General features: G+C 39.3%; 1 non-coding gene across 1 annotated transcript; it reads left to right on the top strand.

The window, feature by feature from the left end:
- Window positions 1-17,226: 17,226 nt before the first annotated feature.
- On the top strand, window positions 17,227-17,333 carry LOC133035277 (small nucleolar RNA R71). Its single transcript, XR_009686554.1, has one exon. It is a non-coding gene; the product is annotated as a small nucleolar RNA R71 (small nucleolar RNA).
- Window positions 17,334-18,445: the final 1,112 nt, after the last annotated feature.

Raw genomic sequence — 18,445 nt, 5'->3', positions numbered from 1 at the left:
TTCTAATTCTTGTTACTAATTTGTGAATAATTAAATAAACATAGTCCTCGTGGGATCGACCCTTACTTACGATTATACTAAAATAATTGGAAGTATTGGAATTGAAAAAAATAATAAATTTGTTGTGGCTTACGACACGCATCACTTACCCCACCAGGAATGGGGCATTTGCAACCTAACTAACCTCCTATCAAGCCCAAATGGCCTGAAACGAGCATAACTCCTGGCAAAAGGGACATAATGAAAAGACAGAGTAGACTTACGAACACCCAAGGTACTGCTCCAGGAGCACTGGAGTTGGGAACCGGGAAAGGAAACAAAGCCCTGGGAGCCACCAACTTCTTGTTTGATTTTTTTGTGTCTTCTAATCCGCTACACTCTGGGCATGAGCCAAGAGGTCCTCCTGCTCTTTCCTCTTCTGGTAAGCTTAATACTTAGTTTTATCCTCTTGGATATACTCTGCCAAAAGCTTCCTCTTAGCCTCTTTATTCTAAGTATTTTGACATCTTACCTTTGATAGGTTAGTGTGCTTGACAAATTGATGGCCTTGAATAAGTCTGGTTCTCTGGCAGTTAGCAGTTTTAACCAGATCTCCCACGTTGAGCTCCTCCATTGCAGCAATTGCAAAAACAACAGCATGACTCGAGAAGAGTTTGGTGTGAGCTGTCCGGAGTAGTGGTGGAATCTGATTCCACTCTGTTAGGAAATTTAGGCGTTCGAAAGCTTTGAAATTAGAGGAGAAGAAGAACTGATGGCAACGATCCTTGATGTTCTTTGGAAAAAATTGAATGGGACAGATGTCTCATTGCCCGAATGAGCTTAGAGGGAGTAAAATCCATCCTTCCATCTATCCCCTTTCTTTGGGACAAAATAAAGATCATAGAAAAATAATATTTATAGAGGGCTGGGAGCGGGCTAACCCCTGAGAGCATAAAAAATGAATAAGCCCTATAGGCAGTATCCCTGTGGTATCAACTGATGTGGAGCTAATCCTACAAAAACTAAGAAATTTACAAAGTAATCTTGAAGCGGGAGCATCACGCCAAACATGAGATGTGTTTGGCTCCATGCCCCGAACCCTCTGTAGTTATGGTTAGGGGTTTTTATTTCTCAGGCCAAGCGATGAAAAACACTTTGATCATGGGGCCTGATTCCATTCTCTTCCACGATGGTCCCTAAGTGATGGGCACACCCCATGGAAGAGTGTAGCTCCTCAATTTTGCAGTTGGTAGCTTTGTGTACATACGGTGTGACCGGGACTGGACCCTGCATCACTGCATCCAGTGGCACCACCTGATGCTGTGATACAATGAACCCTACATGCTGAGGGTTAGAAATTCTTTACTCACATGCATAGGTCAAAGATAGAGTGCTCATACCTTCTTGTAATCCCTAAGGCTTTTCTAGCCTAACATAATAATATTGACTTGTAGACTAAGACTAGTTAACGCCCCAACCACGTAAAATTCTTGGTGTTCTTATTTATTTTCTTCTGAATTATTATTCTTTAGCTCTTATAATTAAATAATCATTTTTCAAAAATCTCGGTGAACAGTTCCTTAATGTGTAAGAGTAAACATTTTCCTGTGAGCCACTCATTGTTTGGGATAAATGATTGGGATCCGTACCCAGTTGGATAAATGACTATTTCTGACCAATCCTTCAAATTCATCTTTCAAATAATCACACTAATTTCTGGTGTGTCCAACATGACCATGATATTCACATCTTTTGTTTTGGTCCCTCTTATGCCTTCTACCTTTGTACATAGGCGGTGGTTTCTTGTAGTAGACCATGTTGCAAGTAGCTCTATATACATTTTCTCGAGTATCTACAAAGATTGTATACTCAGAATATCTTGATTCATGGCTTCTTCCTTTCTTTGGGGCTTCACTTCGACTTAGATTTTTACCACTCCTTTTTTCATGGAATGACTCACATTCCATTCCAAAACATAGGTTTGTTGACTTGTTTGTCCGAATGTGATGTACTCGTGTCTAAGAGCCATTATTCCGTGGGTTTAAGGACCTAATGGAGGCTTGAAGCGGGGACTTTACAAATGGTATCAGATTAAGCGAGTAAAAGAAAATTTTAAATGAGAATTGGATTATGCGATTTTTGTTCTCATGTTATTCTTAGAAAGAGTGATTTTGATAGTATATGTTATTCCTATTTCATTAGTTTGATGGATTAGTAAATGTTTCTTTTATAATGATATGCATGTAGCTCATTCATGAGAGTACGTTAACTGGTGTGCTTATAAGGCTGTATGTTAGCTAGTTCGCATGTGTAGGGAGAACTTTTACGATCTTTATAGAGCTTACATGTAGTTCATGTAATTTATAAAAGACATATGGTCTGTATGAATGACATCAGTTTGTTGATATATTAGATCATGTGTAGGGCTACATTCTTAATTATTAAACTACAAAACTTAGAATTAGGTAGTCTATTGATTGCATTGAATTGGATAATTTCGATGATGGAATTCATATAAGAGGGGAACAATTGTCTAGATTGAAAATGTAAAAGTAAATTTCGAGGACGAAATTTCTTCTAGTGGGGGATAATTGTAATATCCATTTTTTTAAGGAAAACTTAAGAATTTAATTCCATTTTTTTTACTTCCATTTATTTTATTTCATTTTAGTATTTTGAATAATCATGATATTGTCAACTAAGAATTTTTAATGCAAATAAATTTTGTTTTATAGTGACGAATATTTTTTTATTAATAGAGATGAATTACTTGGCATGTGCATAATGCTTAGAAGTAATTAGTTGTGACAAAGGAACTATTTATTTTGTGAGTGTTGTTGTTATTGTAAGCATAATAATAATACTTGTAAAATTACTTTATATATAGTATAGTTTGACATATTTTTTATGGTATGGTTAATATATACCTATTATTTAAAAAGATTATAAATAATAATTTATGATTAATTATGTAATATATAGAAGCATTATTTTAAATTATGATTTAAAATATTATATGATTTAAAGTTTAAATTATATGATAACTGATAATGAGAATAAATATCTATTTATTGGTTATTATTAACATTATTATTATTTATAAAAATAGGTGTGTATTTGAGAAACAGATATTTAGGGAGTTATTCGTTCAAGCTAATCGGTTATTGTTATATTATTTCTTTTTGTTTAAACCACCAGCACACGACAATTTAGGGATTAGAAATCGTCCATATCGACGACTAGGGGCGGGTCTCTTAGGGTGAGTTTTTTCTTAACTATACAAGAGAGATTTGAGTTTTTGGAGAGCTAGAAAAAATCTGGGGTATTTGGAGAGTTTTTATTGGGTTTCCTAGGTTCTAATTAGGGGTTTAAACGCATTGAAACAGTCCTTGAACATCCAGAACGAAAGTCACCATTTTCATGCACATTCATCCACGTTCTTGAACAATCTTGGATTCAAACGTGTTAGAGTCATTTCTTGTTGGGTTTTGTGCCCTAAATAAAACTCATTTCAATATAATCAGATTTACTTATTAATAAAGATCAGAAATAACATATTATGTTGCATGGTTCACATAATTTATTTCATGATTATATATACATAATGTATGAATTCTATTTAAGTCCAGAACATATGAATTTGTTAATGATTATAGTGTTGTCAGCACAGTGGAATATAATCTTAATTCTATGTTCAAAAGTTTATTCCCTGATTTGTCAGTAAACTGAATTTAGGATGGCATGATATAATCAGCGATAGGTATTCTTACACCTTGGAAAAGTGTTATGTCCTTTCCAGGACGTTGGCAAAGTTTACCAGTATCGGATGTATGGAGTATACATCGGAAGGGACCGATATTGAACTTTGATTAGATATATTAAAATTACCGTAATATCTATTCAATTCAATTTTCACCCGTTGATCCTAGATCAAATGATCTTAATCCTGATATGGTTAGGTTCGCTCTCAAGAGTACTATACATGTTCTTTGATTTGTTAGTTAAGCCTACTTTTGGGTCAGGGTGATACATACATTTTGGGAACATGATATTATAATTGAGTGGGAGCGCTAACATAAATATGGAGTCTATAACTTCTATAGGAATTTAGAAGTGAAACGATGATATCCTTCGAGCTTGGCTAAACAGAGATAAATGGTGGAGATCTCCTTTCACTTCACTGAAATATAGTTTATACGGAGCTAAGTGTTTTAAGGATAAAATACATTGAAGGTGTAACGGTAATTTAATGCCTATTCAATGTAGATCATCTATTAGAGGGTCATTGATCAAATTAGGATTATAACAATGGATAACTAATAGCGTATCTATATCATGGAACATATAGAACGTTCTATATGACTGAGAGTGCAATTCCAAGTTCTAACTGTGGATTCAATAAGGAATTAATAAGTTAGGAAATTTACTTGGTAAATTCGGTTCGACTTATTGGAAGCTCGGAAATATAGGCCCATGGTCCCCATACTAGTTGAGACCATACTGCTTGTAAGACTCAGTTAATTGATTTTAATTAATCAATTATAATTCTAAAGTTAGACTATGTCTACTTTATGAATTTTCACTAAGCAAGGGCGAAATTGTAAAGAAAAGAGATTCTAGGTTTATTTATTAATTAAGAGACTTTACATGTCTAAATTAATAAATATATTAAATGACAATATAATTTAATAATTATTTTTTAAGTTATTAAATAATTAGAATTGACATTTAAATGGTTAAATTGAAAAATTGTCACTTTTGAGAAAATGAGAATGAAAAATAACAAAATGGGAAAGTTGCAAAGTGAGGCCCAATTTCCTTATATGGCCGCCCACTATGCAAGCTTTTACCATTTTATTTTTCCATTATTTTAATGTCATACAATTCTAACCTAAACCTAGATGACATTCTATAAATAGAAAGTATTGGCTTCACGAAACTGATGACTTTGCATTTGTTCCTTTCAGAAAAAGCCATGCGCCACCCTCTCTCTCTTTTCCTCTCTTCAATTTCGAAATCCTTGAGTGATAGAGTAGTGCCCACACACATCAAGTGGTATCTCAATCATAGTGTGTAAGACTGTAGGAGAATCCAAACAACAAGAAGGAGAATCAGCATCAAGGAAGGAGAGAAAGAGATCCAGGTCCAGATCTTGATTATGCTCTGCTACAGAAAGGAATCAAGGGCTAGAGATCTGAACGGAATGAGTCATTATATTCCGCTGCACCCAATGTAAGGCTTACTAAACTTTATATGTGTTTATTTCATTGTTTTAGAATTCATATTAGGATGTTAATGAAACATTCTTGGTAGTAAATCTAGATCCTGGTAAAATATTTCCAACAGCTGGCACCAGAGCCATGATAATGATTTACTTTCATGACCTATGAATTAAAACGATGTTTTGTGTTGATTTGGATGGTTTCATGTTGGTTTATGTGCTTAGTTGATGAATATATGTGTTTTACATAATCTTTTTCCATGAAAAATATTTTTTTTATTTGGATTCCTTGTGAAAAATTAAGCAATTTTGTTTTTTACAGAACTCGATTACGATAAAAATTGGAAAAGTTATGAATTTTGGAAAATCAGGACTCTTGGCTGTCGAAGCTAGATGCACGCATGCACCAGGTGCTTCGGACAACCTGGGCTACGCGCGCGAGCATCCTGCTGATCTGCCCATGATCAGCCTGCTAGCGCCGAGCTTTGCCGCACATCCCACCGTGCAACGTCCCTCATCCGCACACGTGCTAAGCTATTTGGGCTGAACGTGTAACCTGTCCAGGTAGCCAGCACCCATTTGCAATTTTTGTGGGTTTTTCTCCAAAAATCCAATTTATTATGGGATTGTTTCCCAAAATTCGATTTTTCCAATTTTAAATATTTTCAATTTGAAATATTTCCAATTTTAAATATTTCCAATTTTAAATATTTTCAATTATGGTAAGATTTAAAAATTTGTTAACTTCTTTAATATTTATATATTATTTAATTATAAGATTAGATATTTTGATATTTAACATATTTTAAATTAAAAGATAACTTTGTCTTTTTATTTAAAATATTATATTAAAATTATCTTATATGACAAATTAAATAATTAATAAATTTAAAATTAACATAGATATTTTTATAGATATACTTACCATAATATTTTCAAATCCAAAAGTTTGTTATTTTGTCAAATATTTAATTATTTATAAATTATAAGTTTAAAAATGATATTTTTCTATATATATATATCATTTTTTTCTTTATTGGAAATTTATGAATTATATTTTAAATATTTAAATAACTTAGATATTTTTGTAGAAATTTGAATATTGCTTAATTTGAGATATTTTGACATATAATTATGGTAATTATTATTTATTTATTATTTTATTCCTAAAATAATAATTATCTAACCAAATCTATTTTAAAATTAGTTTATTTTAATTAAATTATAAGATTTGAAAGTGATATTGAAGATTCTTTCTGTCAAATCATTGATCTTATTTAATATTTAATTTATTTTGATTCAAATAAACCTAGATATTTTAAAATTAGTTTCTTTTTTTTTGAGATTTTAAGGTTTGTTTTAACAACCCTAAATTTTCAAGATTTATTTGGTTAATTTAAGAATAATAATTTAATTATATTAATATCTTATTTCACATTTGTTACATGGACAATGTTTGTTTAATTTTATATTGCTTATTCCAAACTTTTTTTAACAAACCTATTATTTATTTGATCTAAATTGCTATGATTAACTTGTTGACAGATCCTATGATCTGATTTTAATCATAGTCCAATTGTCAATAGATCTTATAAATAATTTGTAACAGGTAAATTTTGTACTTCTTTCATCTGTGTAAACCTAGTAACCTGATAGGGCCCATCCAAATCATTTGACCTGTGTGAGCCTATATGTTTGCTAATGGGCTTAGATGCATATAGGAAGCCCATTTAAGTTTTTACTAAGTAAATGGACTAGGTTGCTAAAATAAAATTTGACATAAGTAATTTTATTTAGGCCCAATTAGATTTGGGCTTATTCAATGAATAACAATTGTTTATTTAAAGGTTAAATTCCTCTCTTTTGGGCCTTCTGTGAGAGTTGGGGGCCAATAGAATCGGGTACGACATACTGAACTGTAACGTCCCCGCTTCAAGCTTCCATTGGGTCCTTACACCCACAGACTGAATGGCTCTTATACACGAGTACGTCAACATGCGCTTCATGGGCGATAGTGACCTGCGGATCGACACGAGTGTTTAGCATGCTTTGTCCTCACTCGCACGCTTCACAGGAAAACTTCCCGGGGAGGTCACCCATCCTTAAATTACTCCGGGCCCGAGCACGCTTAGCGTAGGTTCTTTCGAGATGGGGCTACTCTTAGAAAAACAAGATGCACCTTGTTGATATAGGTAGTACCGATCAATCCATTTAAGCCTTCAACTATGTAGTCCCATACCTACACGGTCTTAGAATCATCCCACTTGACCTTCCCCGGGCGATGTAGGGATTGCACGGCTACCGGTATTTCCCCTTACGGATCACGGGACTGCGACTGTCACGATCACCCCGCTTACGGGGTCAGAGCGTCTCGTCGGCCACCTTCCGTGGGTCCAGGCTGCGATACCATTTGTAACGTCCCCGCTTCAAGCTTCCATTGGGTCCTTACACCCCTGCCCGAATGGCTCTTATACACGAGTACGTCACATCGTTGCTTCATGGGTGATGGCCCGACCTACGGATCCCGCAAGAGTGTTTCGCATGCTTTGTCCTCGGCTCGCACGCTTCACAGGAAAACTTCCCGGGAGGTCACCCCATCCTTAAATTACTCGGGAGCCCGAGCACAGCTGTGGAGTTCTTTCGAGATAGACTCTTAGAAAAAACAAGATGCACCTTGTTGATATAGGTAGTACCGATCAATTCATTTAAGCCCTCTTCAGTTGTGTAGTCCCATGCACACGGTCTCGGGAATCATCCCACTTGACCTTCCGGGGCGGTGTGGGATTGCACGGCTACCGGTTATTTCCCACTTACGGATCACGAGATTGTGACGGTCAGTAGTCCGTGATCCGTGAAATGCCGGGTAGCCGTGCAATCCCACGCTGAAATCGTGGGATGATTCCGAGACCGTGGTATGGAGCTACACGATTGAAAACTAAATGGATTGATTGGTCTTACTATATCGAACGGGTGCATCTGGTTTTCGGTGCCCGTCACGAAGAACTCCACGGTGCGTGCTGGCCCGACTGGGGCTGTTCGGGATGGGTGACCTACGGGAGTTTTCCCGAGCTGCGAGTGAGGACAACACGGCCGGAAACACTCGTGTTGGTCTGTAGGGTCGATCATCGATCCGGAAGCGGCCCGAGTGGCGGCTCGTGTGGATAAACCGAGTCCGTGGGTGTAAGGGGCCAATGGAGGCTGAAGCTGGCGGCGTTACAAATGGTATCGAGCTGGCTGGCCGAAGTGTGGTCGACGAGGACGTCGGAGACCCGTGGGGTGGTGTGACGATCCGTGGTCCGTGATCCGGGGGAAATGCCGGGTAGCGCATTGCAATCCCACGCTGTGAATCAGTGGGATGATTTGAGGCTTGTGTAGGTATGGGGGCACACACGGTTGAAGAAAATGGATTGATTGTATACCTATGTCAACGGGTGCATCTTGTTTTTCGATTTATCTCGAAAGAACTCCACGGTGCGTCACGGTTTTAAGGATGGGTGACCTGCAGAAGTTTTCCGAAGCGTGCGAGCAAAACATGCGAAAAAACACTCGTGTTAGATCCGGCAGGGTGAAACGCTTCCGTGCAGTATAGTGGTCCGTGGCTGTAAAGCCATTCGTATGTGGGTGTAAGGACTTGATGGAAGCTGAAGCGGGACGTTACAAAAATTGTGACAATCGGTAGTCCGTGATCAAGTAAGGGGAAATGCGGGTAAGACATGTGCAATCCCACACGCACAGGGAAGGTGAGTGGGATGATTACGAGAATTTGTGTAGGTATGGGACTACCTTTGTTGAAGAGGAGCTTAAATGGATTGATTGGTACTACCTATATCAACGAAGGTAGTCCCGTGATCCAAGTGGGGAAATACGGGTAAGATGTGCAATCCCACACGCACAGGGAAGGTCGAGTGGGATGATTCGAGGCTTGTGTAGGTATGGGGCTACACGGTTGAAGAGAGAGCTTAAATGGATTGATTAGTGCTACCTATATCAACGAAGGTGCATCTTGTTTTTCGGTAGCCCATCACGAAAGAACTCCACGGTTAAGCGTGCTTGACACGGGAGCAATTTCGGGATGGGTGACCTCTGGGAAGTTTTCCCGGGAAGCGTGCGAGTGAGGACAAAGCACGCGCGGAAACACTCGTGTTGGTCCGTAGGGTCGATCATCGATCCGGGGAAGCGGCGAGTGGGCGTACTCGTGTATAAGAGCCATTGAGTCCGTGGGTGTAAGGACCCGATGGAGGCTTGAAGCGGGGACGTTACAAATGGTATCGAGCGCCGGCCCGGCGGAAGTGTGGTCGACGAGGACGTCGGACCCGTGGGGGGTGATTGTGACGGTCCAAGTAGTCCCGTGATCAAGTAAGGGGAAATACGGGTAAGGCTGTGCAATCCCTGCCTTTGGGGAAGGTCGAAGTGGGATGATTAGAGGGCTTGTGTAGGTATGGGGCTACACGGTTGAAGGAAGCTTAAATGGATTGATTGGTATGCTACTATATCGACGAGGTGCATCTTGTTTTTCGGTAGCCCATCACGAAAGAACTCCACGATTAAGCGTGCTTGACACCGGGAGCAATTTCGGGATGGGTGACCTCCCGGGAAGTTTTCCCGAAGCGTGCGAGTGAGGACAAAGCACGGCGGAAACACTCGTGTTGGTACGTAGGGTCGATCATCGATCCGGAAGCGGCGAGTGGCGTACTCGTGTATAAGAGCCATTAGTCCGTGGGTGTAAGGGCCCAATGGAGGCTTGAAGCGGGGACGTTACAAATGGTATCAGAGCCTTGACCCAGCCGGAAGTGTGGTCGACGAGGACGTCGGACCCCGTAAGGGGGGGTGATTGTGACGATCGGTAGTCCGTGATCCGTAAGGGGAAATGCGGGGTAAGGCTTGTGCAATCCCACAGCACAGGGAAGGTCGAGTGGGATGATTACGAGGCGTGTAGGTATGGGGCTACACGGTTGAAGAGAAGAGCTTAAATGGATTGATTGGTACTTTACCTATGTCGACAAGGTGCATCTTGTTTTTCGGTAGCCCATCTCGAAAGAACTCCACGAGTTAAGCGTGCTTGGCTGGAGTAATTTAAGGATGGGTGACCTACGGGAAGTTTTCCCGGGAAGCGTGCGGTGAGGACAAAGCATGCTAGAAACACTCGTGTTGATCTGTAGGGTCAGTCATCAGTCCATGAAGCAGCCATAGTGACGTACTCGTGTATAAGAGCCATTCAGTCTGTGGGTGTAAGGACCCAATGGAAGCTTGAAGCGGGGACGTTACAAAAATTGTGACAATCAGTAGTCCCGTGATCCGTAAGGGGAAATGCGGGTAAGGCTTGTACAATCCCTTGCAGCACAGGGAAGGTCGAGTGGGATGATTACGAGGCTTGTGTAGGTATGGGACTGCTTGTTGAAGAGGCTTAAATGGATTGATTGGTGCTACCTATATCGACAAGGTAGTCCGTGATCGTAAGGGGAAATGCGGGTAGGTATTGCAATCCCACACGCACAGGGAAGGTCGAGTGGGATGATTAGGTTGTGTAGGTATGGGGCTACACGGTTGAAGAGAGCTTAAATGGATTGATTGGTACTATATCGAAGCGAGGTGCATCTTGTTTTTCGGTAGCCCATCACGAAAGAACTCCACGGTTAAGCGTCTTGACACAGGGAGCAATTTCGGGATGGGTGACCTCTGGGAAGTTTTCCCGGGAAGCGTGCGAGTGAGGACAAGCACGGCGGAAACACTCGTGTTGGTACTGTAGGGTCGGTCATCGATCCGGGAAGCGACGAGTGGGCGTACTCGTGTATAAGAGTCATTAGTCCGTGGGTGTAAGGGCCCAATGGAGGCTTGAAGCGGGGACGTTACAAATGGTATCAGAGCCTTGACCCCGGCGGAAGTGTGGTCGACGAGGACGTCGGACCCGTAAGGGGGGTGATTGTGACGGTCGGTAGTCCGTGATCAGTAAGGGAAATACCGGGTGGCTGTGCAATCCCACACGCACAGGGAAGGTCAAGTGGGATGATTCGAGGCTTGTGTAGGTATGGGGCTACACAGTTGAAGAGAGCTTAAATGGATTGATTGGTACTACCTATATCAACAAGGTGCATCTTGTTTTCGGTAGCCCATCACGAAAGAACTCCACGAGTTAAGCGTGCTTGACACAGGGAGCAATTTCAGGATGGGTGACCTCCTGGGAAGTTTTCCCAGGAAGCGTGCGAGTGAGGACAAAGCACGCTGGAAACACTCGTGTTGGTCTGTAGGGTCAGTCATCGATCCAGGAAGCAGCCAGAGTGGCGTACTCGTGTATAAGAGCCATTAGTCCGTGGGTGTAAGGGCCCAATGGAGGCTTGAAGCGGGGACGTTACATGAACCCAGCTCCCCCTCACATGAACTACCCCAATTGTGAAGGCCCATTTGCCTTATTTAAATAATTGTATTAGGTTAATTATATTAGTCTAACCTAATTAAAATTGAATTAGCAACATAATTAACTTTTAAAATAGATGAAATTTATTTTTCATTTTAATATTTTAAAGTTAATTTTAGAAAAACACTTAGTTAATGATATATATTCTAAATAGAGAGAATCACATGGTCTGAGGGACTACTTTGCTACTGGTTTTTGACCTGGGATTTATGGTTCATTTGTGGCTGTTGATTAGTTTGATGATGATGGGGGATGCGGTAGCGGATGTTGATGACATTGTAGCTATGACTAGTAAATTGTGAGTTGCTCAGGAGGAGGACTGGGAGGAAAATTCTAATGCAGTGGCATCATTTGGGGGAAGTTCTCTGGTTGGGAAGATTATATCGAAGCGGGACATTAGTGAACGATTGTTGATGAATATGTTTGGTCGAATGTGGAAAGGAATTAAGGATTGGGAAGTGAAGGTGTATGAAGAGGAAGGGGATAATCATATTGTAGGTTTTTCCTTCAAAACCCCACAGGATGCAAACTTAGTGTTATCTAAACAACCATGGTATTTTAATGGAGGATTATTGGTACTAGAAGCTTGGCCGGATACGGGACAGTGGAGGGATTATAATCTGAATAAAATATCCTGTTGGATTAAGATGAGAGGATGGCCTTTAAAGCTATTCACGCAGAGGAATGTCAGCCGTATGGGTGAAATGGCAGGGGAGATTGAGGATTTTAAATGGCAGAATGATCGCAGGATGTTTCTCAATGGCTACGTCCGAATGCGTATTGGTTTTCTGTTGAATAAGAGTTTGTTCGTGGGCCGATTTCTATCGAGCGATGGGAAGCGGTTTTGGATTCAATTAAAGTTTGAGAGATTATTAATGCTTTGTTATGGATGTGGTAGATGGGGACATGAAGAAAAGGATTGTGATAAACAAGTAGTGATGGAAAAGGATGAGCATGAGCAGCTGGTTCCCAAATATGGCCCTTGGTTGAAGGAAGATGATCCTATACCAAATTGTTGTGTGGCGTTCAAACAAGGCCAGGTGATGGCTAGTGATATTTCGGTGGAGCAGGAGGAATCGGAGAGGGAGAATCCATTGGTCACCAAGCTTGGAAGAGGAGTTCATTTGATGGAGACGGGTGAAGGGAGGTTCGGCGATGCTGAGGTGATCGGAGAACTGTTAGTGGAATCGGACATTCAAGGCAATGCTGAGAATTCGGGGATCGTGGGTGATAGGTTGGACAAAAGCGGTTCTGATTTGGGTACGTGTGAAAAAGAAAATGGACCAAAGTGTTGCTATAATTTTAAACACTATGCAAGTATACGCAATCAAGTAGTAAAACTCACACAGGTGAGGTCGATCCCACAGGGAATTGGATTAAATACCACTAAACTATACTTATAATTCTATTTGGCAATATCGAAAACAATTATGATTTAAGAACAGTAAAGTAATTCAGAAAACGTAAAACACAGTTAAAGTTTAAGCAAGATGAGAAGATAGGGAGGAGAATCCTGTTGTTGTTTACCCAAATCGTTAATGCTTAATTACTATCCTATTCTTGAAGTGAATGACAGATTATGAAATAACCTAGCTCTTTTCAGATCTTCTAGATTCTAAATCACATGTTATCTAATTAATTCCTTAATTAAACTAACATGAAATCAGCATTAAGTAATAATCTACTCGTCACATAAGTCATGTAAATACTTTCGTTTCACATAGAACATCGATTATCCCAATTTTAGCATTCTCAATTCTCACTTTTCAGATTTCGAATTGAGATCATAAAGCATGCACAAGGTGATCAATCTTAAACATGAAATTAAACACAAATTAAGATAATTTCACAAACAAGAATGGAGGAATGGTAATTAAACATTAACTAGGCAAAACATTAAACAACAATCATCATCCTCCCTAAATGGGAAATTCAGTTCAGAAACAAATCCATAACCATTCCTAAAGCAATATTCAACATAAATAAATTAAAGAGGAATAGAGAAAGAAACTGTTGGTGGATGAATCTGGATCTTCACTTTGATTTCCTTTGCTCTTCTTGCCTCTTTCTGCTGTGTTTTAGGGTTCCAAATCTCTTCCCTTGACTTCCAATCGCAGTTTTCTATTTATATCTAATTTTTAGGGTTCGTCAGACAAAAATACCCCTGACCGTACGGACGCTCGCCGCGGCCAAAAATGGTCTCGCCGCGGCCAAAAGTGCATCAAAAAACTACGTTTCTGCCTAGACTTTCTAGCCGCGGCCATGGAATTCTCGCTGCGGCGAGATGGAATTTTCAGCTTCGACATCTTTTAGTAAAATGGGCATAACTTTCTCATACAAACTCCAAATGGGCTGATTCAAGATGCGTTGGAAAGATAAGAAAGAGATCTAAAACTTTTATGCTTTGACTTCTTCCAAAATATGACCAGAACATAGTCGAATGTAGGCTTAAACTTTCAGCTTTATTCTCTTTCAAAATTTTCTCTATTTTATAGATCACTGTTTTCCGAAATTTATCCAATTTATACATCCCAAGTGTAGAAACCTGAAACCAAAGAAAACAAGCGTAATTCTATTCCAAAAACAATAATAAAGAAGAAAAATAACTATAAAATGTGACCCAAAACTTAGGCTAAAAATAGCCTAACAAATTCCCCCAAACTGAATCTTTACTCGCCCCCGAGTAAAGCTAAAACTCAACTAAACTAAAAAAACGATGTAATAGATAACTAAACCTTCCAATGATTGAACTACCACTACCACCTGCACAACTTCAAGCAATCAATAACCAGAATTTCAACTCGATAACTCTAAGAACTAACTTGGATGTACAATTTAGAAGTATTTGACGTTCATATCACAACCATTCTACACTTCCCAACATTCCACTAACACATGATCAATAAGTTTGGATGACATACCTCTCTCCACTAATGTTGACAAATTTTTCTTTGGAATCAATAGGTCTTTTTCGGTTATCACAACGTGGCTTAGGTACATGGGTAGGTGACAAGTCATTTAAGCTACGTTATACCATAAGCACAATTAACCAAGCAAGCACCCACACTTATTTTTTCTTTTTCATATACCCCAAAGACAACAGTAAGAGATTGCATATTTTTCTCTATGTGCCTACCTCATATTTTTATATTTATTTTCAAGAAGACATTATCACATATTTTCTTTTTTTCTTCTTCTTCTATTTTTTTTTCAATAGAGGCACAACACACAATACTTTATCATATATTTTTTTTTTCAATCTCTTACTAATACATTTTATTTCCCCACTTACAACAATTTATCCCCCCAAACTTGCTTAAAGGCTCATGGCATAATAAGGTATGTTTAGAGTGAAAAGAGTTAAGGATAATGAGGTTAGCTTAGGTAAGTGGTGAAAATTTTTGGAAATAGGCTAAGGCTCAACTTTGGGTATACTAGGATAAAACTTTTTAGGTAGGCTTGAAAGGCTCAATCGATCCAAAGAAAACTTTCCTAAATCACTTTCCAAACAAAAATCAACAAGAATTTCGCTTCGAGAGAGTATGTCAAACAAATTCTATTCCATGTCAAGCCAACATTCCACAATCCAAATAGAACACAAGTGATATGCGTCAAAAATAAATGTTTTACATCTAAATGAACAACCTTCTAATACACATCCAACTTAATTGAAAGAGTTATGACTCAAGCACACGGTTAAGATTTCAATCCATTACACAAGTGAATAACAGTAAGTCAATCAATATTCCAGCTCAGTTATCAACACATGACACTAACAAAAACAAAAACTAAACTAAAAAAACGAAAACATAAACTGAAAAACTGAAAAAAAAAAAAAATTAAATCTCTCCCCCCAAACTAAAGATGCACATTGTCCCCAATGTGTTAAAATAAAATTGTGGTTGAGAGAAACTTACCTGAGCCCCATCAGAAGGGATCAAGTCCACCCTTTGCATCCAAAAGAGCCCTCGTACTAAATGAAGAAAATTTACCACTAATAGTGTTGATTTCAGAGTTTTGCACAAGAGTAAGCTCACATTCAGAACTACCACACATCAATCTTTTCCAACGACGCTGAATCGTTAGAAGTCGCTCTTTAGGATTTGCTTTCTTCTTATCAGCTTTAACAATAGAACCCTTCACCATCTCAATCTTGCAACAGGTAGGAATGTCAGTTGGGGCAAAAACATTAAAATTGACCTCTTCATCTTGCACTCGCAACTTTAACTCCCCCTTTTGAACATCTATTAATGCTCGACCCGTGGCTAAGAATGGTCTTCCCAAAATAATGGGAATAGTTGAATCTTCCTCCATATCAAGAATTAAGAAATCAGCAGGGAAGATAAACTTACCAACCTTCACCAGTACATCTTCAATTATCCCACGAGGATGAGTCAAAGAACGATCTGCCACTTGTAGAGTCACTGTTGTAGGCTTTGCTTTTCCCAATCCTAGCCTTTTGAAGACAGACAATGGCATTAGATTAATGCTTGCTCCCAGATCACATAGAGCTTTAGTTTCCACTAAACCCCCTATAGAGCATGGAATATTGAAACTACCCGGATCTTTAAGCTTGGGCGGTAGTTTCTTTTGCAAAATTGCACTGAACTCCTCAGTGAGTGCCACTGTCTCGAATTCTTCCAACTTCCTTTTCTTAGCCAAAATTTCTCTCATGAACTTCAGGTAAGTTGGCATTTGCTCCAAGGCCTCCGCAAAAGGAATGTTGATATGTAGTCTTTTAAAGACCTCTAGAAATTTTGAGAACTGCTTGTCTAGATTGGTCTTTCGGAGTCTCTGAGGATAAGGTATCTTCACATGATGATCGATACTGACTGGTGGAGACTGTTGTGGTGGTGCAGGGCTATCAGTAGCCTTCTTTTCCTTTGGTGCCTGTGTCTGTGCCTGTTGATCCTGAACCCCATCTTCAACTGGTTGCTTGCCACTAGGTCCTTCATAACTCTTTCCACTCCTCAAGGAAATTGCTTTACATTGCTCTTTTCCTTTTGCCTCACTAGTGCTAGGTGAATTTTCTTGAGCTTGTTTTGCCACTTGAGTAGCCAATTGTTCCATCTGAGTTTCTAGAGTTTTAATAGAGGCTCTAGTCTCCATCATGAATTGGAGCAATAAATCAGCTTGGATATTGGAGCCTCCACTAGGACTTTGTTGTTGTTTTTGTTGGGGCTGATTTCTCTGCTGATAGAACCCCTGTTGGTTGTGCCCATAATTATTATTTTGGGAGTAGTTCCCAATGGCTTTTGCTTGATCCATTGGCAAATTATCCACATCTACTTGACAATCTGAAAAGTGATGGTTGCCTCCACATATCTCACAAATAACTTGGGCTTGTTTAGCTTGCCCTGCAATCAGCTTTGTCAAGGCCTCAACCTGAGCTGTCAACTTTATGATGGCATCAACCTCTAGCACACCAGCTACTTTCTTAGTTTGACTCCTTTCAGTTGGCCACTGCTGATTGTTTAGAGCCATCTCCTCCAATAGATCATAAGCCTCATTAGCACTCTTTCTCATAAGAGCTCCACCAGCTGCTGCATCTATCAGAGTTCTAGTGTTACCAACCAACCCGTTGTAGAAATTGTGAACCAGCATCCACTTCTCTATGCCGTGATGAGGGCACTTTCTGATCAGATCTTTAAACCTTTCCCAAGCCTCATGGAGAGATTCATTATCTTGTTGGCAGAAGTTGTTTATTTCTCCTCGCAGCTTTGCAGACTTTGCTGGAGGGAAGAATTTAGACAGAAATTTTGTTGCTAAGTTTGTCCATGTTGCTATAGAATTTGGTGGCAAGGAGATCAACCAACTCTTGGCTCGCTCTCTCAGTGAGAATGGAAACAGTCTCAAACGGATGGCATCATCACTAACCCCATTGACTTTGAAGGTCTGACATAACTCCATGAAGTTCGATAGATGCAGATTGGGGTCTTCAGAAGGGAGTCCACCAAACTGGACTGAAGACTGCACCATTTGTAGTATGGCAGGCTTGATTTCAAAGTTGTTAGCATCCACTGTCGGTGGCCTAATGCATGACTGAACCCCCGTAAGAGTTGGGAGGATATAATCTCTCAAGTTGCGGCCATTAGCTTGATCTTCAATGCCACCTCCATTATTACCGTTGTTGCTTCCATTATTCGCAGCATTAGCGTTGTCAGCCATGATTTCTGGTGTTTCAGCAGGTGCTGAAACTCTCTCTTGCCTTTTGTTCCTCCTGTTTCTCCTACAAGTTTTCTCGATTTCAGGGTCGACGGGTAATACAACTGCTTGCCCTTGGCGGCGCATGCACTCAAGATACCTGAAATAGATAAAAGCAGCTTTGCAAGAGACTGGTTAGAAATTCAGCAAGAGAAATAAACCAAAGTAGAAGTTAGTATAATTTTGTGTAATATCAATCTTTATACAATTCCCCGGCAACGGCGCCAAAAACTTGTTGCTATAATTTTAAACACTACGCAAGTATACGCAATCAAGTAGTAAAACTCACACAGGTGAGGTCGATCCCACAGGGAATTGGATTAAATACCACTAAACTATACTTATAATTCTATTTGGCAATATCGAAAACAATTATGATTTAAGAACAGTAAAGTAATTCAGAAAATGTAAAACACAGTTAAAGTTTAAGCAAGATGAGTAGGGAGGAGAATCCTGTTGTTGTTTACCCAAATCGTTAATGCTTAATTACTATCCTATTCTTGAAGTGAATGACAGATTATGAAATAACCTAGCTCTTTTTAGATCTTCTAGATTCTAAATCACATGTTATCTAATTAATTCCTTAATTAAACTAACATGAAATCAGCATTAAGTAATAATCTACTCGT

Source organism: Cannabis sativa, chromosome 2, assembly GCF_029168945.1.
Source record: "Cannabis sativa cultivar Pink pepper isolate KNU-18-1 chromosome 2, ASM2916894v1, whole genome shotgun sequence".
Lineage (NCBI taxonomy): Eukaryota > Viridiplantae > Streptophyta > Magnoliopsida > Rosales > Cannabaceae > Cannabis > Cannabis sativa.
This window is presented reverse-complemented; position numbering and strand designations above follow the sequence as displayed.